A 20,697-nucleotide genomic window follows, 5' to 3' on the forward strand; every position below is an offset into this window, starting at 1 on the left:
GTGGGATGTATCACATCAGTCTTAAAGAACAACTTTTTAGCCCTAACCGTCTTGGCTCAGTGGATACAGCATCAGCCTGCGGACTGAAGGGTCCCAGCTTCGATTCTGGTCAAGGGCATGTACCTTGGTTGCAGGCACATCCCCAGTGGGGGGTGTGCAGGAGGCAGCAGATTTTTGTTTCTCTCTCATTGATGTTTCTAACTCTCTATTCCTCTCCCTTTCTCTCTGTAAAAAAATATCAATAAAATATGTTTTTTTAAAAAAGAACAACTTTTCAAGATAATTCCTATATGGGTAAAATTTGTTCAACTGAAGTTTTAATTTAATAGATATATAAAATTTAATTATATATGTATAGATATACATATAAAATATATCTTCAAGTCACTATATCATTCCATATATATAAAAATCACCACAGAAAAAAATGAAAGAGGTAATTTTTGGAAACGTAGCCATAGGCAGGTTTATACTTAAGCAACCATGAACTGTGGTATGATGATGAAAAGTGTTTATTAGTTGCCCCATAGTCTACCATGGGAGATGAACTTTAAAAAACCCTAAGATGAAACCTCTAAGCTTATTTAAGAGAGAAAATACATATACTGTCCAGCTTCCTGGCTCCCATGGGGTTGTCCAAGGTACATTCTCAGTGTCTAGAATGTGAGCGCTGATTCTCCAGAACACGGTTTGGGAAATGTTTCCTGACAGTATTAATATATTCACCTTTAATTGTATTTTTCAGCCTGAAAAACACAATTAGCTTTAAAATGTCATTTTTATAATGTACCAACTTTTTGCTAATTAAATTAATAGTAACTTCTACTTTAGTTAAAACAGCAAGTTCACAATTATAATAATACTAGAGGCCCGGTGCACAAAATTTGTGCACTTGGGGGGTCCCTCAGTCCGGCCTGTGCCCTCTTGCAGTCCGGGAGCCCTCAGGGGATGTTCAACTGATGGCTTAGGCTGGCTCCCGAGCAGGCCTAAGCCATCAGTCAGACATTCATAGTGCTGCCGTGGAGGCGGGAGAGGCTCCCGCCTCCACCGCTGCACTCGCTAGCCGTCAGCCCAGCTCAGGGCTTCTGGCTCAGTGGCACTCCCCCTGTGGGAGTGTACTCACCACCAGGGGGCAGCTCCTGCATTGAGCATCTGCCCCCTGGTGGTCAGTGCACGTCATAGCGACTGGTCATTCTGCCGTTCTGTTGATTTGCATGCCTTTTATTATAATAATACTAGCGGCCCATTGGAGGAAGATTCCTGCAAGAATAGGACTTTGCTCCCATCTCTGCTGTTCCTACTCCATTCTTCTCTGCCGTTTCTACCTCACCCGTCTCTGCCATTCCTACCCTGCCCTTCTCTGCCCCTCCTACCCCACCCATCTCTGCTGCTTCTCTCCCGCCTGTCTCCACTACCTCGGCTCCATTGCTTGGCTTCGTTCTACAGTGTCTTCAGTCTTCGCTCCCAGCCGGTATATGCAAATTAGCTGTCATCTTTGTTGGTGGCATATCACTCTGATTAGCCCATGGTGGGCATAGTGAAGATACGGTCAATTTGCATCTTTGTCTATTATTAGCTAGGATAACTCTCTTCTCACATTTATAACAATAGTTGAAATCAAATTGTGTTTCAGCAAAAACTGAGCCCCATCTCTCTCTCTAAACTCCTGAGCTTTGGGACCTATTGCGTAATCACTGAATGTTTTTATTCAGCCAAGACACTAAATCCTGGAGTAAAGAATACCACCTCTCAACTTTGGATACAGTCCATAGCTTTTTTTGAATTAAAAAGATTTCTGATGTTACAGAATAATTCAAAAGTAGTTTTAAAGATTAGCCTTGCTCAGACAAGTAGGTTTCATGCTTCTTTCTCCAAATTAATCTAATTTTGGAAGTACAGTAAATTTTAATTTCCTCTCCTTAAGTTTTCAAAATGATCATCAGTACATGCACTTTTGGTGAAATAAGGGTTTGTTGAGGAAATTCATAGAGCTAATTGAATGTTAGGAATGATTTTGAAAAATGTTCGTCATGGTACATTGTTCTCAATGGGGTGTAGTCTTTACTAGAATCATTTATGCAATTTATTTCCAAACAATGTCTCTAAATACATGCATTTCACCCCCCGCCCCAACACAGTCTCAATGTCACAACCTTTGATGAGCTGAGGAAAACTGTGAGGCATGATTACATGGACAAAAGCACCCAGGGAGGTTCTGATCTTACCCTAAGTCACGTGTTTCCAACTCTGGGGCACATTGCAGCACCTGGGAGCTTTATAAACAACCCCATGCCTTCCCAATGCCAGTGAAGGCTGCACGTCTCTAGGTGGAGACAGGCAGTTTCTCCAGCTCCTCAGGGGATCCCAGGGCACAGCCAGGCTCGGGAGCCACTGCCTGGTTAGAGCAGAGGGGAGAGAGGGGCTCCTCGCTGTGGGCAGGACCTTGAGCAAGTCAGTTTCAGCCTTGGTTTTCTCACCTGTAAAATGGGTTGTTGAATTGAATGTCAAATAAGGTTCAGTGGTCCTTCTCAGCTTCTGCACTTCGAATTCTGTGACTTTAAAATCAATTTGAAGGTGAAGCTGTTTGAAGCCCAATAGAAGTATCCCTCTTGGATGCTCGTGGTGTTACAGGCCTTTTTACAGCGACTCATATTCCACAGACCTAGTTATGAAATTCAGATTAACCTCCTCTCCGTTGATTTGAGCTCCTTTTAGAAACGGAGGGCAAAGGGAAGAAGCTTATCACTTAACTTCGAGGACCCCTTTGTTGCCGATGACACCACTTCTGTGAATAACTTAAAAATCCATTCACTTACACAGGATCTGAGGACTTACATCTGACCATGAAAATTTCATGTAATCTAATTAGGAAATAAATGTTATTAATATTACACTGTGAAGCATTATGCTGCATTGTTAGCATTGCTTTGTCAGGATAGCTAGACCTACTGATGTGGGCTCTTACACTTGCCACTCAATTTCCTAATAATTACGTAAAAGTGATATTAAACAATTTTTTGGTACAGAGCATTTTATTTACTTTCAGGAAAATGGGTGTATAGGTGGATAGTGAACTAAGTCAACTGAAATGCAGGGCCTAACAACTTTTTTAAAAGTACCAAGACTACTGTATGGCTTAAATTTAAGTATGTGCACAAATACATATAACATGTACAGGATGAAAGGTCCTATGGGTACAAGGGCAAGTGATGGGGGAGTGTGTACTAACATATACAGGGTGGGGCCAAAGTAGTGTGCAGTTGCGAGTATGTGAAAGTTGATTCTTGTATTATCATTTGTTAGTTACTATGTCATTTTCCATACAAACAACTGTACACCTGCTTTGGCCCACCCTGTGTTATAATCATCAATCGGCACATGTCTCCTAACAGCATGTTTTAGCATTTTGCTTCGCCTATTTGTGCTGAAAGCAAAATAGCTAAAACAAGGAGCACAGTGCCCATATGATACTGATGGGAATGAGGATTTCAAGGCCACTGGGCAGCTGGGATGGTCTTCCCACTCCCCGCAACCCATTAAAAATTGTCCTCAAACCTAACATAATAAAATCAATTGTTACAATTGTTTTTTCTTCCACAGCGTGTCTATGGCCATATATAACAACATCAAGTACAGGTGAGCTTTAAAACCTGTATTGTTATTCTAGCTAATAAATGTATTAGTATAACATAGCAAGTTGAGTGTTATGTAGTAACTGTAGACATTTTTGGAGCAAGCTACAGAGTGCTTTTTATTCTATTACTAGAGGCCCGGTGCATGAAAATTCATGCACTGGAGGGGGGTCCCTAAGCCCGGCCTGCCCCCTCTCACAGTCCGGGAGCCCTCAGGGACGGGAGAAGACCTGGCGATCAGGGGAAGGCAATGTCCCCGCTGCTGCTGCCACTGCTGGCAGCACAAGCCTCGGCTGACCCTGGTTACCTGAGCCTTGGGTGGCCCTGGGCAGCTAAGGACTGAGGGGACTAAGGGACTCCAGAGGCAGGCACACGGCTGCCGCCCCAGCAGGACTGAGGGAACTGGGCACCAACACCTTGTGGCTGTGGGCGCCACCATCTTTGAGGGCGTGGCAGTCAATTAGCACATTCCCTCCTTATTGGCTGTGGGCGCCACCATCTTTGCAACAGTGTGAGGGTCAATTAGCATATTCCCTCTTTATTAGATAGGATTGAAGTGAGTTATTTGTTTATGTCTTAAGACCCATAACAGTTGAGTTATTGAGGATCCCAAAGAGTATTTTTTTTATGTAGGTTACATTGCTGTTTATTCTATTAGAAATTAAAATTGAGATTTAAGAAATAAGTCCATTGTATGTTTAAGAGTTTTTATAGCATTACTGAAATTCTAAGCTAGATAATCCTTTGTTGTGGCAGATTGTCTTGCCCACGATAGGATATAATGCACAAGACAATGTAAAAAAAGAATTATTTTCCACACCAAAATTTGAGTGGACAGTGTGTCATTAACACATTTTTTTCAAATCTCTTTAATGTCTAGCTTATAGAAGACACCCGATTCTCATGTATATTCTGTCTTCAATCATTTGCAATTACTTCAATCATTTTAATCCTTTGCTTCGAAGCAGTGGTATGAAAACCCAGCCCCATGTAGCTATCTGGCTAGAGAAGCTGTATTTACAGAGCCTCAGATAGTTGTGGATATTCATTGATATTGGGCCAAAAGTCCATGAGTGCTGGTTTTTTCAATTATTTACAATGGAAATTTAAATAATATCCATGAACTTATCATCAGAACTCTGTTAATAATAATTGATCTATCTTGTACACTGAACAGATCTTTCACTTGTGCACTATGTTATGATAATGTTATGCGTTGGTCATTTGGAGAGTATTGGTTCACTTTCTTTGTACAGTGTCCAATACGCCCTTTTGTGAGTATCATCATCAATCTTCCCAGAAAAATTTTTAAGTATTGAAAAGCTGCCAAGCTCACAAAGCCAAGGACACCGTTTTGCCCTGTTTGAATAGCTCAGTTGGTTATAGCGTTGTTCCATTATGTCAAGATTATGGGTTCAGTCCCTGGTCAGGGCACATAGAAGAAACAACCAAAGAATGTATAAAAATAAGTGGAACAATAAATTGATCTCTCTCTCCCTCTCTCTCTCTCTCCCCTCCTCACCCTCTTTCTTTATTTCAAACAAAAAGAAAGAGAGAAAGAATGTAAAGGACAGTCAGTACACATTTTACCAAATTCTGATTTTTTTAGGTTATATGGCTTGAATTGTGTCATTGAAAAGAAATACAATTTATTTTCCTTGAAGTGATAGGCTCGCTGTTTATTTTTGACAGAATGGCAGTTGTAATTTCAAATAAAGATGCAATTCAAAAGGAAAAAGTGGCTTGTTCTGCTCACAGCTAAGGCACAAGCGCTTTTCCTTAACACAACCACATTTCAGTGTGCAGAAGTGCGTAATGCACACTCTCCCCCTGTTGAGAATGGGAAAACAGGATCCACGTTTCATAATACTCTTCCTTTGTATCAAGGACGTCCTGAAATGAGGCAGAATTAGTTATTCAACTGCAAGTGGCAGTGAAGAATACACTGACTGCTAGCACAGTGTGGTACCACTGCCTTCATCCATGCTCACACACCAGTTTTGCTCATCTTTGATTTTATACAACATTTCAAAAGTCAGTGTCAACTCAGGCAATGCCTCAATATTCCTATACCATTAATGTTGACCGCATGGGCCTCCTGAAAAATGGTGTAGGGGGAAACCTAACCCCGGTGGCCTGCAGAGCTCACTTGTTCCAATGAGCAGAGTGTTTTAGTGCGGAGAACATTTCAGTCAAAAGACTGGTCACTTTTAAAATAGAAAGGCACCTTTTTAATTCAAACTTTTAACAGATACAAGAAAAAAATGCACAATAATAATACAGGAAAATAAGTGGAAAAACAGGAAAAAATAAACATGAATGTCATATCCACATGAATTAAAATTCTGAACACATTATAGCCCAGCACTACTGCTTTATAAAGTGTTCTTGTGTATTCCAGTGTGAGCTGGAGGGATGGAACCATATTTGGTTTACCAGCATTGCCTGTCAGGGAGGGTCAGTGTTTTTGAAGGCAACTCTCGCTGGTCATTGCAGAAAACATTCCACAGAATTTGATGTACTGAGTAAAAAGAAGTCAGGAAACCCTCTTAGAGAGTCCAAGACAACAGTTTGTAAAACTGCTTTGTTGAAAGTTAAGCTTCCCCCTGAACCCCGTCTCCACTCCTAGATGATGTGTTGCTGAGATACGAACATTTCCTGAGTAAGGTTTCTTGTTTTATAGAGTTGGAAATAAAACCACCGCTATTTTCGATGAGAGAAAGCACCCCTTCAGAGTAAGTGTCAGTTTTATTGAGGTTCTATTTGTCTCTCCTACTGTGGTGTTTATTTCATACTGGTCTGCTTTGAAATGAATTATTAGAAGAAAACGACTCCCTCCAGCTTGAAGTCAAAATCATCTTCTTTTCAGTCTTCTCCCCACGGCATGTTGTCTCTAATGATTTTACAAAAGGAGGCTTGTGTGAGGCCACGTCAGTAAGAACTGGGCCACAGCTCTGTGTGGTCAGGGAGCTAAAGTGAGTCAATGTGCCCCAGATGAGGAAGTGTATCGTTTTTAAAGAAACATCTCAGGAGCCCCAAACAATATAAATGTCTGTAAATAGACCTACAAGGTATGTTAAGACTCTGTGAAAAAACTGAGGCAACTACATAAATTTTAAACCAATTAAAATGAGAGGATTTCCTGCTTCCCTCCTCTGAAGCTCTGCAGCGACATGTAGCTGGTGCCTCCTGGGGAGCACGGCACAGCCAGAGTCTCGGGGTCACAGGAACATGAACATGTGTTTTCAGAGCTGGTTGCAGAGAAGAGTGACATGGGGTCAACATGCCTGTGAGCCTAAACATGGTTTACATTTCGGTAGACTTCTGTGGGCGGGGGGAGGGAGAAACATACGTAACTGTATGCAGGTTGTACCTGTATCTGTGTTCAGTAACTGGTGAGTATAGAATCAGTGTTGTTTAAGATCATTGTTTATACTTCAAAGACTAAAAGAGCCCTAGCTGGTTTGGCTCAGTGGATAGAGCACTGGCCTGCAGACTGAAGGGTCCCAGGTTCAATTCTGGTCAGGGCACATGCCTGGGTTGTGGGCCCCATCCCCAGTAAGGGGTGTGCAGGAGGCAGCTGATCAAAGATTCTCTCTCATCATTGATGTTTCTATCTCACTCTCTTTCTCCCTTCCTCTCTGAAATAAAAAAAAAAAAGAGTCATTATTTTTAAAAAAGACTAAAAGATATGTCACCCAATTGAAATTATTTTAGGGACAGGTGGGCAAAGTAGAAGGCTGCTAGTATGAGAGTTCTTATGTATATTTTCCTTCACTGGGTACTTACACTGAGTTGCCAGATTATTATGACCACCTGACGTTTGTAGGCAAATTAGCTATAATTTCCCGCTGAAGTTGCTAGAGGGCCAGCTCATTATAAACGTCTGAATAGCACAACATACCTAAGTATCGTTGCTGATCAGGTTCATCCTATCATGTTGATGGCGTATCCCAATGGAGATGGCTTCTTCCAACAAGACAATGCGCCATGCCACGGTGCTCCTATTGTGCAGGAGTGGTTTCAAGAACATGAGGGAGACTTTACCTTGCTTAGGTGGCCCCCACAATCACCAGATCTCAATCCAATTGAGCATTTGTGGGATGAAGTTAAAAGAGACATCAGGCAGCTGGTTCCACTACCATCAAATCTCACAGAACTGGACAGTGCTATTCATCAGGCATGGTGTCAGATTCCTCGCATCACCTTTCAACATCTCGTGAAGTCAATGCCAAAAAGAATTGCCGCAGTATTGAAGGCAAAAGGTGGCCCAACAAAGTACTGATGGGGTGGTCATAATAATCTGGCCACTCAGTGTATATTGCCTTTTTTCTCTTTTCAGCATGAAGTAATTACAACAGACCACTTTCTGCATGACCCTGACCTGCAGACTGTCTACAGATTTGTCTGTGCCCTTTTCAGTGCTGAACACCTCACCGCTGAATGTGCGATTGTGACCTTGGTAAGACAGCTCTTCCAGAGGCTGCTTCTCTGTCCCGGGCACAGGCGATGGTCCTGCTCTGCACATCAAAGCAGGTTCCCGACATGATCCTCAGAACTTTATTAAGAGAAGCTACGAAAGGGAGTAAGCCACACACAGTGGAGCTAAATAATCGTTGGGATTGAAAGTGTTACCATTGCTGTTTCCATCACAAACAATTGCTATTAAAGACATGAGGGGAGATTTCGGTTTCTTCCCCCAACTCCCCACCCAACCCCACCTCCTGACCCACAGGAGACACAGGCGCATGCAGTGCACACACACACACACACACACAAGGTGTGCCGTCGGGGAGGATGGAGGCAGTAACAAACCATCCGGCTTTGGGACAAACTGACTCAGCGTAGGACTAAGCTGAGTCCCCAGCTGTGCTCCCCAAGCAGCTCTGATGTGTGTCCTGATGGGAACTAGAGCCCGAGGTTCTCTGTTCCCTCCATGATGGGTGTTACTCCATTCCCGCTGTCCTCCGGGGCCTGCCTGCACTGCTGCCCCAGAGAATAGAGCCAGTAGCACCGGAAAAGGCTTTGCTAGTTGCCTGCTCAGCTACAGCTGCGGAAGGACTTTTGCGTCATCCATACAGAATCCCTCTGTTCATATTTTGTCACTGGAAATAGGTTCTATTCTAGGGAGCGGTGGTGGGGATGTGTTACTCCTCCCACAGCACGCCTGAAGGGGAGTGTCAGCTGCAGGGTCGGGGAAAAGACAGGTCAGTGCCTCCCCCTTGAGCATCCAGGGAAAGCTTTGAAGAGGCAGCTGTGCTTCTGAATAGAGACCCTCAGTGGGCACTGGGTGAGACGCAGGCCTTCTCATGGAGCTGCCGTCCTCTGGAGAACTGAGCACCTGCAGGGGAAAGGCAGGGGCGGTGCTTCCGTGGGGAGAGCTAAGTAACACAGCGGGGAGAGCAGCATCGGGGTTGGACGAGCGGCAGTGTTTTGTGGACACGTTAACCTTCGCTCCTGGGAGCCAGCGGAGAGGCAGTGTCTCTTAATTGTTTAAATAAATGGAATTAGAGCAAGAATCTGAGCTGGAGGTAGGGAAGTAAGAGTAGCTGTTCACATGCAGAAAAAGCATGGGAATGAAAGGTGGCAGGAGATAGAGTAACGGCAAAGAGCAGGGATTCCGTGGATACTGATGGGCTGAGCAAGCTCTTGGCAGCGTTTGGCAGTTGGCCCACACTCTCTTGAACCTCCCTTGTCTGGCTTCTCTTTGGTTGTTCTCTCCTGGCTTCCCATCACCCTAGCCACTTCCGGGGACCTGTTCCTTCAGTGCTCACAGTCCTTCCAGGTCTGCGCTGAGGTCAGAAGAGAGAACAGGTAGAACAAAATTCACGAAGACAAGAGCTTATATTCTAGTGGGGAAGACATACGTAGTTTTTTAATGAGTGTTTTTAAAGAGATGAACGCTTCAGGTGGTGTGAGCACCAAGAAGATAAAGCAGGAGGAAGTGATGAGGTGATCACAGGGGTTTCCTCTTTTAGGCAGAAAGGTCAGAAGAGCCTCTTTAAAGAGGAAGCATGGGAACCGTGACCTGGCTGAGCGGAGGAAGATGAGCTCTGGCCTGTGGGCAGGGCCCGAGGCACGCTTCTGAGACGGGCACAGGGTTAGTGTGTTCAGGGAGCAGTGAGGTGTGGCCGTGTGGTCAGAGTGTGGAAAGAGGAAAGAAGATGAGGTCACAGACAGGCAGTATCCTGTCTCCTAGGGCCTGGAGGCTTGCAGGCCATGGGAAGAAGTTACGTGATATTTGTTCGATGGGAAACCTTCGGCAGACATTGAGTTGGGGGTGAAGTGCTCTTAAGGAAAGAGGCTACTCTGGCTCCTGGGGAGAAGAGACTGTTGTTGGAAGTCCGAGTGGAGGCAGTAAAGTCAGGAGTCAGTAAGAGGCATACAGGTGAGAGGTGCCCAATGCACTGGAAAGCGGTCAGATTCCCACGGAGAAGGGGAGGCCAGACCTGCTAGCAGATCGGAGCAGGCTGGCTCAAGTGGAGGTTTTTGGTCCCAGCAGCTAGACAAGTGGCCGTGCCCCCTATGCTGTTAGGGATGGCGGGGGAGTGGGCAGTGAGATGAAGAGCTCTGTTTGTATTGCGAAGGCTCCGATGCCCTTAGCAATAGCAGTTTCAGTGGAGTGACAGCGCCAGGGGCAGACTAAAGTGGGTGAAGGAGAGAATGGGAGGTGAGGAGCAGCATCAGGGCATTTACCCTGAGCCAGATGAGAGGAAGCATTCAGGGATTTGGCGTGGCAGGAGGGGACCTAGGTAAACACATTCCTATTGGGGGAATCTGGGCAGACACGGGGGATTCTTCAAGAAGAGGCGAGTGTGGAACAGTGTTCTGCAGAAGTGGGCTGGGATCGACTTCACTGATAGAAGGTCAGCTTCGGCGAGAAGAGAATCCCAAGTCCATTGACGCGGGAGGGCAGGTGGGATGAATGAAGGAGTAATGGCGCATACTGCGTCTGCCAGTACAGGGGACGGAAGTTGGGAGGCGGTCGGTGTTGAACAAGGGCCTCTAATGATGCCCATCAACTAGAGTTGAACCTTGCAGGTAGCTCCTTCTTAGGACAGCTGAGAATGTTGGGTTTTGAGGAATGGGCGCAGCATTTCCCTCAGAACACGTCATGTTCCATAAGCATTTGTTTTTGAAAACACGGTTGAGTTTGGCAAATCTCTGCTGTCAAAAATCTTCAGGCAGTAAACACACTTTTTAAAACTGAACTTTTTGTTTCATACACTCTTCTGAAAGGCCTGCTTTGAGTAACAAGAAATCACAGCTTAGCTCTATAACCTACTGGGCTGTTACCTCGCCCAGTTCTTTGTAGAGGAGACATTGAGCGCGTGTCAACGGCATCATGAGCCTCCCCAGCTGCCTGGCAGGGTTGGAGGAGCCCAGGGACACAGAGCCTGGCAGGTCTGTCACCCCCTTGAGACTAGCAGCATTGCGTGCCCCTCAGATTATGTGAGACAGAGACATAGTTCCCACCATGATCGTGGAGATGTGAGCATGAGGGGCATGAGGAGGACTGTCCTTGGTTTGCACGTGTTCCTCACAGAGACACTAAGACAGGAACACGGGCAGGTGCACAGAACAGCCTGAAGCTCATCTGTTTGCACTGCCTGTCCTGCTGCCCCCACAGCAGCCACGGGGAGGCAACCTGGGGCACCAATTTTTATCTCCAGCTTGTACCCCAAAAGGGCTAGTGACTGTGGAGAGATAGACATAATTCCGGCATCACCAGGGATTTGCATATTCCCGTGTATGTGAGATCACGTATAAATACAAGCCAGGCAGGAAGCACTGCACCTGTAGGCACTCAAGTATTTGTTGAACAACGAATCGGTACTGGGCCTCTCTATGCTCCCTTTACAAGAGGAAAGGTAATAATGGCCCCATGCATTGCTTCAGGACGGCCTTTCCTAATACGTCTATTCATTCCTGTGACCAAAAATTGGGCTGAAAGTTCACATGGACAAAGTAGGCAACAAAAGTATCTGGTTTACAACTATGACTTGGCCTCTGGCTTTGGCTGGCCAAACAGTGTCTGTAGAACCTAAGTATAAAAGGTCTTTAACACTGGCCTATGTGGCCCAGGAGTTAGAGCACCAGCCCGCTCACTCACAGGTCCCAGGTTCCATTCCTGGTCAAGGGCACTTACCTGGCTGGCAGGCTCTATTCCCTGTCCCAGACAGGCAAGGGCGGTGCCAACCAATCACTGTGTCTCTCTCATACTGATGTTTTTCTCCCTCTGCCTCTCTCTCTCTCTCTCCGCCACCACCCCCCTCCCTTCCTTCCACTCCCTCTAAAAATCAATGGAAAAAAATAAAAAATAAAATAAAAATCAGTGGAAAAAATATCCTCAGGTGAAGAGTAACAAAAAAAAGGGGGGGGGGGATTTCAAAAAAGGATGAAATCTGTCATTTCCAACAGTTGTTATCATGGCACTTACGCGATCTACTTTTGCAGATTTACCTGGAAAGGGTTAGGCAGTATGTAACTATTGATGTGTGTCCCACTAATTGGAAAAGAATGCTTTTGGGAGCTGCTACTGTTGCCTATGAGTTGTGGGACAAACAGGCTCTGTGGGATGTGCCCTACTGCCAGCTCATCAATAACATCATTACAGTCGAGGACATGTGAGTTTGTAAGCTTTTGGTAAACTTCCTAACCATTTTCCCATACCTCATTCCCCCATAAACTTTACATGTTAAGAAATATTTTTAAAGGTTACATTGTGCAGAGAGCTGAAATAGGCATAAAATTACATACTTCTTTCTATCCACCTTTCATATACCAATTCATATTCCTCGTCATTAATTAGTTGGTCTGGATGTGTTTTTGTAAAGTGTGCATGATAATTTGAAGTGTGTTTCTCTGGGTTTGTTTTTTTATTTACAAACATTTTATGAGCTAACTACCAGAACAACAGTACAGTAACTGTCTTCGTAGCTTTCTTTCTTTCTTTTTTTTATTGATTTCAGAGAGGAAGGGAGAGACATAGAAACATCAATGATGAGAGAGAATCATTGATTGGCTTCAAAGTGGTCCCTTGTTAGCCGGTTTTGCTCAGTGGATAGAACATCAGCCTGCAGACTGAAGGGTCCCAGGTTCAATTCCTGTCAAAGGCACATGCCCGGGTTGTGGGCTCAATCCCCAGTGGGGGGGCGTGCAGGAGGCAGCTGATCAATGATTCTCTCTCCTCATTGATGTTTATCTCTCTTCCTTCCTCTCAGAAATCAATAAAAATATGTTTTTAAATGAATAAATAAATACAAATAAACAGAAGGTGTATGTTCTATACTCATGCCTTTCTTCCATGATTAAAGGTCTATTAATAGACCTTTGTTAATCCTATGAAGGCGCTCTGTTTGTACACAATTAAAAGATAGTACTGGAGGAAATATAGAAGGGATAGTAAAGTTTGTTTATTCCTGCAGGAAATAAATCCTGATTAGCTGATTATCAAAATATGATCTGATTTATGTGTCTATAGACTTATAGCCATAAGAATAGGAAAATAATTTGGAAATAGGTTCTGTTGGGTTTAAAGTTCAACAAATAAAACAACCTCCTATCGGCTCCTATTCTGACCGCTCTCCATACAGGAGAACATACACTTTCATCGACCTGTCCAGTGGGTAACATATTAAAGCTTTAACCTAAGAAAACAGGTTTGTTAGAATTTAAGCCTCTCTCATGATTGTTCTGGTGTTTGTCATTTTTTATAGAATTAACTCTATCACAGGAGAGCTGTGCAAGTAGAACATTTACTCTAATTTTATATTTATTTATTCAGCAAATGACAGGAGTCTGTCACATAGCAAAACACTGCTCCCAAATTTCCTTTTGCACTTTATTGAACTCACCCCTGTGGGCAGGCTCCCCTCTGCTCGGGAAGGGGCAGGGTTGCTGAGCAGGGCAGGACGCAGCCCCACGTGGGAGAACACAGTTGGAGTCTGACTCCGTGCACATCAGAGGTCAAGTCCTAAAGGGGGCTTAGTCCAGCCAGCTCATCTATCTTTCATGTTTCTGCTTTTCATAGTTTAAAAAGTGCAGCCTGTCCTGTCAGTAGGATTATGATGAACAGAAACTTCCCTTTTGTCCTCTGCTGTTAGTCCCATGCACTGGGTAGGGGAGGGATTTCTTTTCCCATAAAATGTGGCTTATTTATTTATTTACTAGAGGCCTGGGGCACAAAATTTGTGCACTCGGGAGGCGGGGTTCCTCAGCCCAGCCTGTGCCCTCTCACAGTCTGGGAGCTCCGAGATCACTCTGAAGAGGAAGGCCCCACCCACCCACTGCAGCCCACAGATCGCTGGCCTGGGCCTCCCTCTTTGGGGTGACCATGGAGCCCCTGGATTGCTCAACCTGCCGGTGGGTGGCCTGGGCCTCCCTCTGTGGAGCGATAGTGGGTCCCCCTTCCCTCACCAATCGCATGGGTTGATTTGCATATTATGCTTTTATTATAGAACTAGAAGCCCGGTGCACAAAAATTTGTGCACTGGTGTGTGTGTGTGTGTGGGGGGGGGGGGGGGGTCTTCAGCCCAAACTGTGCCCTCTCACAGTCTGGCACCCCTCGGGAGATAACCACCTGCTGGCTTAGGCCCGCTCCCCTGGTGGCAGATGGCATACCCAATCCCGCGGTGTCTGCCTCGTCTCCCCCAGTCACAGATGGCAGGCCTGGATCCCACACTGGGGCAGGTGGCCACTCAGATCGTGCTGCCGCCCACCCAGCCCGCCCCGCCCCCCACATGGCAGGCCAGGATCTCGCACTGGGCGGCTGGTGGCTCAGGATCATGCTGCCACCAACCCCAGGCGGGGGAGGGCAGCAGGATCTGCCTGCAGTATGCAAATTAGCCACCATCTTTGTTGCCAGGTAATTTGCATAGCATGCTGATTAGCCCATGGGAGGCGTAGCAAAGGTACGGTCAATTACCATGTTTGTCTATTATTAGATAGGCTATTTATTTATTTATTTATTTATTTTCAATGAATCCTGGTTGCCTCAAGAGTGTTGGCCCCTCAGATAGTAGTGGTGGCTTCCCATGGATCCCTTCACGGCGGTGGTGATGTGCCCTCTTCGTTTGTTGGTACCTCTCTACTTCCACAAGCCCCTTCCTGTGATGGGCCTGGTGAAAATGCCTGCAAGTTGGTTAGGGTCCAGGAGCCCCATACATCATTTCTTTCATCTGAACACTATAGCGGGCCCTGGTCAGTGAGCCAGGAGTACGAATCCACAGCCGCACTCAAGGGACTCTGAGGCCCCAAGTCAACAGCAGGAGAGCAAAAGGGGGCGGTCACCTCCTCACACTTCTCCCAATCCCAAGTGCTGGGATGCAGGAGGGACCTCAAAGAGCTGCACCTGGTTTGATGGTTAGAGTCTTAGTACAGCTGGGTGACCTTTAGTTGTTTCAAAACATAATTTAGAGTCATCCTCGTAGCTCAGAGTGATGTTTTTGAAGGTAGCCCAGATGACTAAAATGTTCTATGTTGGTTTTGTCTCCTCCTCCTCCCCTAGGAATGAGATAGAAATGCATTTTTTAAGTTACATTGACTATGATACTACTGTTCCTGCCAGTCTCTATGCCAAATATTACTTTGACCTTCGATACTTAGCCCATGAAAACAACCCACTTGCTCTAGTTAAAAATCTTTGCAAAGAAAGAGCACAGACCACAGAGGTAAGGCTGTGGAGTCACTAAGTGGGGTTTTCTCTCTGTTTCCCGAGCCAACATCTGTTAATAAATTCTATGAAGCGATGATTAGGACAATGGAAAGCTTTTTAAAATTAACACATTAAAGAAGAGCTTCTGAACCCTTTTGCATCATATCGTTGGTGCTTTATGGTTTATACAGAATCCCTCATTATTAAAAAATTCTACATCTCTTTTGTGACCCTAATTCAGAATATTCAGAATATTTTAAATCACATTTAATCTGTTAATGGTTTTCCATGTAGCACCCTACCCTTTCTTTTAACCACATATTTCTTATAATTGTATAACTAATCATGTTGACAAACATAATCCACTTCCCACTCGTAAATTAGTTTGCAAATTCATTTCACAGTTCAGTCCCATGAGTTTATTAGGCAGAATATTAGTGACTAACCTGAGGGACCTATATTTAGAATGTATAGTGTGTCTTTCAAATACTGGCTGTAGAGAGCACATGGTGTTTTAATGGAAATGGTAAAGTATATGGGATAAAGCAATATTTGTGGCTTATGAATTCCGGTGAGAATACAACAAAATTATTCACAATTGAAATGGACACTTTTAACACGGACACTGTCTGTGGTACCTTGGTGGCACTTTAGAGTAAGATGTGTTTCTACCATAATTAACGTGCAAGTGAACTCAGTCCTTATGATGCTTCAGTCATTAAACCTTCCCTACCTTCCAGTGAAGTTCAGCACATGCCCACTTCATTACAGTTGGCTTGGAGTAGAGAGTAACTAGTGAAGATTGGGAAGAATTTGAATAGCTCACAAAACACTGATTGTGCCCAAGTGTCTTTTTAGTATGTTTAAGGAACACAATGTTCAGGCACCAGATGATACTGTTCCTTGCCATCATTGAGAACCCAACATTTAAATAGTTCTAAATTCCTGTACTTTCACAATCAAATTATAGCCCTTAAGGGACTTCCTTTAGTGAATTTGCAGAAAGAGGCATCCATAGAACCTGGCAGCATAGACCTCAGCTACCCAAAGGGGCAGGAACTATGCGCTATGTAAAGGAGTATGAATGTGTGGCTATCAGTGATGCTTTTTTTAAAGGTTGGAACCCTTTTATTTTTTAATTGAGCTTTCTTTGTATTTGGTTTCCTTTCCTAGGCTATTGCCAGAGGCGTTCAAAAAAAAGACCTGGGCAGAGCTGCTATAGAAAGATCTCTTAGCGCTGACAATGTTATTGGCATGCAATGCACCAAAGCCATACTCTCTAAGGAAAATGAGGGGTTGTAACATCATGAGACCCTCATCTACAAAAACTACAGAAATGCCACCTCTCCTTCTCAAAAGCAGTGGTAACAAGCAGTTAAAGACATAAAGGAGGGGAGAAACCAAGATGGCAGCATAGGTAAACACCAGAGTTTGCTGCCTCGCACAACAACTTCAAAAATACAACTAAAAGACGAAACAGACATCATCCAGAACCACAGGAAGGCTGGCTGAGTGGAAATTCTACAACTAGTAGGAAAGAGAAAAGCTTACCGAGACTCAGAGGAGGAGCGGTGCGGAAGTAAAATACTAAGGTACAGAGGTGCACGCAGAGCGAGCTGGTGGCTGAGGGCGCGGTTGTCTTTTGCAATCGGGAGGGAGTCTCAGGCTCTGAGCTCCAGTTATGGGCGAGTATTTGGGGACCCAGACTCATACGGGAGAAGCGGGACTGTCTGGCATTGGTCGGAACTCGAGGGCAGCTTTCTCTCAGAGGTGCTTGCAGTGATTACTGGGACATTGAGAAGTGGAGCCTCTGAGGGCAGGACTGAGAGCAGCCATAACTGCTAGCCCCGCCCTGTTGATCCCACGAGACCTGCCCCACCTAAGCCCTGCACGGAGGCTTTTGCTGGGTAGCCTCAGGCAAAGGCTAGATTAGCACCTCCCTAGAGAACCAGGAGCAAGTGTGCCCAGTGGTCAGAGTGGGACCATCCAGTTTGCACCTCCTTGGACCCTTAAAGAACACACTCAAGGGGCAGACTCAGTGAGCACCAAAGCCCCATTGAAGCAAGTCTTGCCCCGGAGGGGTGTCTCTAGCACAGAAGTTCTCCCACTGCAGACACAGCTGATTCTCGCAGCCAATTGGCCTGGAGGTCAATTCTTCCCAGTGATACCTACAACAATCAAGGCTTAACTACAACAAGACTGTGCACAAAGACCACAGGGGGGTGCACCAAGAGTGTCCTCCTCAGGTAATTGGGGAGGCTGAGCCACTGGGCCCTAGAGAATACTTAGCACAGAAAACCACTTTATCAACATAGGGAAGCATAAAAAAATGCAGAGACAAAGAAACAGGACAGAAATGACAGACATGGAGGAAAGCAAACTACTGGATATAGAGTTCAAAACTACACTATTAAGGTTTTTCAAGAACTTTCTAGAAGCCACCGATAAATTTAGTAAGACCCTCGAAAAGACTGGTGAGACCACTGATAAATGTAATGAGATCCTCAAGAAATCTAGTCAGACCCTAGAGGTTATGATAAAGGACCAACTGGAAATTAAGCATACACTGACTGAAATAGAGGATATTATACAGACTCCCAACAGCAGACTAGAGGATCGCAAGAATCAAGTCAAAGATTTGAAATACAAAGAAGCAAAAAACACCCAAAAGGAAAAGCAAAATGAAAAAAGAATCCAAAAATATGAAGATAGTGTAAGGAGCCTCTAGGACAGCTTCAAGCGTACCAACATCTGAATTATAGGGGTGCCAGGAGAAGATAGAGAGCAAGATATTGAAAACCTATTTGAAGAAATAATAACGGAAAACTTCCCCTACCTGGTGAAAGAAATAGACTTACAAGTCCAGGAAGCCCAAGAACCCCAAAGAAAAGAAACCCAAAGAGGACCACATCAAGACACATCATAATTAAAATGCCAAGAGCAAAAGACAAAGAGAGAATCTTAAAAGCAGCAAGAGAAAGAAACTCAGTTACCTACAAGGGAGTACCCATACGACTGTCAGCTGATTTCTCAACAGAAACTATGCAGGCCAGAAGGGAGTGGCAAGAAATATTCAAAATGATGAATGCCAAGAGCCTACAACCAAGATTACTTTATCCAGCAAAGCTATCATTCAGAATTGAAGGTCAGATAAAGAGCTTCACAGAGAAGAAAAAGCTAAAGTAGTTCATCACCACCAAACCAGTATTATATGAAATGCTGAAAGGTATCCTTTAAGAAGAGGAAGAAGAAGAAAAAGGTAAAGATACAAATTATGAACAACAGATACACATCTATCAACAAGTGAATCTAAAAATCAAGTGAATAAATAATCTGATGAACAGAATGAACTGGTGATTATAATAGAATCAGGGACATAGAAAGGGAATGGACTGACTATTCTTGGGGGGGAAAGAGGTGTGGGGGATGTGGGTAGAGACTGGACAAAAATCATGCACCTATGGATGAGGACAGTGGGTGGGGAGTGAGGGCAGAGGGTGGGGTGGGAACTGGGTGGAGGGGAGTTATGGGGGGGGAGAGGAACAAATGTAATAATCTGAACAATAAAGATTTAATTTTTTAAAAAAAGAGAGATATAGGAGGTCTCTGGCCAGCTTGCCTCAGTAGTTAGAGAATCAGCCCACTCACCTCAAGGTCCTGGGTTCGATTTCCAGCCAAGAGTGTGTAACTGGGCTGCAGGTTTTATCCCTGGCCCCAGTTGGGGCCCATGTAAGAGGCAACAGTTAATGTCTCTCTCACATAAATGTTTCTCTCTCTCTCCCTCCCTCTGCCCTTCTTCTCTCTTCCCATCCCTCCCTTCCCCTCTCTCTATAAATCATTGGAAAAAAATATCCTAGGGTGAGGATTAGAAGGGAAAAAATACATAAATAAACAAGAGGTTTGCCTCAAATCTTAGGGCATCCAAGGCACCCCTGCAGAAGTATAAATGCTACAGATTTATAAAACACCATTTAAAATTTAATTAGAAAATTTTATGAGAAAGACCCAAGATGGCTGTGTAGGAAAACATGGGTAATTGCCGACTCATACAATTATATCAAAATTGTATATAATTTAAATATAGATTTAATATCTACCCACAATTAAAAATAAAAATAAAAAAAGGAGTCCAATGAACAAAATAAACCAATGAATAAAATAGAACCAGAAGAATGAAAACATGGAACAGACTGAAGAATCTCAGAGGCAAGGGGGACGTGGAGGTGGGAAGAGATGAACCAAAGATCTTACATGCCTATATCTATTACCTATGGCAGTGGTTCTCAACCTTCTGGCCCTTTAAATACAGTTCCTCATATTGTGACCCAACCATAAAATTATTTCCGTTGCTACTTCATAACTGTAATGTTGCTACTGTTATGAATCGTAATGTAAATATCTGATATGCAGGATGGTCTTAGGCGACCCCTGTGAAAGGGTCGTTCGACTGCCAAAGGGGTCGCGACCCACAGGTTGAGAACCGCTGACCTATGGACACTGACAATAGGGTGGTGAAGGCCTGGGGCAGGGTGGGAATCAGGTGGACAGGGACCATGGATGGGGGAGGGGGACATCTGTAATACTCTCAACAAAAAAGATTTTTAAAAATAAAATTTAATTACACTTCTCTTAAACTTATTTAGTTTTGTAAGTTGTAAATAATAAGCTTTTAATTTTCCATTTCAGCCCCCTCTTGAAGATAGCAAAGACTGGCTTAAACAAAGAAGTTTAATATTTAAATATTAAGCACTATATTTGTTTCAGCAGTCATTGGATGAAACAAAATAGCTTAATATTTAAATATTAAACATATTGAACCTTTATGATTCATCCCTCCATGGCTGAAACAAACAAACAAAAAAACCCCCACATTTTAAGTATTAAATGTTTTGTTTCAGCCACAATTGACCAAAAAGTATTAAGATTTTAATAGTAAACTATTTTGTTTCAGCCAATATTTGCATCAAGAGGGGTCTGAAATAAACAATTAAAATTAAAAGCTTAATATTTAAAATTTATCAAATTAAATAAGTTTAAAAGAAATTTAAACTTTCAAATGATGTTTTGTAAATCAGTAACATTTATACTTCTACAAGAGCCAAAGCTTAAATTGTACTAAGACTTTGTACCTTGCATTTTTATAGAAATGTCCTCCTCTTTTAAAAATAGTTCTCTGAAGTGGAGATCCAAAGTGATGGCCCAGTCGGTGGAAGTTATACTCACCTCTTCCCAGGACCAAACTGGAATTACAATTAAAATATACAGCAGCGATTTAAAACCATTTTCATCTCATGGAACACATAAACTACAATTGTAGTTTTATTAACCAATACTTTGACTGGAATTTTATGTTTGCAAAAGTCATGCCTAGACTCTAAATGTCAGCAAAACACTTTAAAAGAATAAAGA

The sequence above is a fragment of the Myotis nattereri genome, assembly GCF_964212035.1.
Source record: "Myotis nattereri genome assembly, chromosome: 5".
Classification (NCBI taxonomy): domain Eukaryota; kingdom Metazoa; phylum Chordata; class Mammalia; order Chiroptera; family Vespertilionidae; genus Myotis; species Myotis nattereri.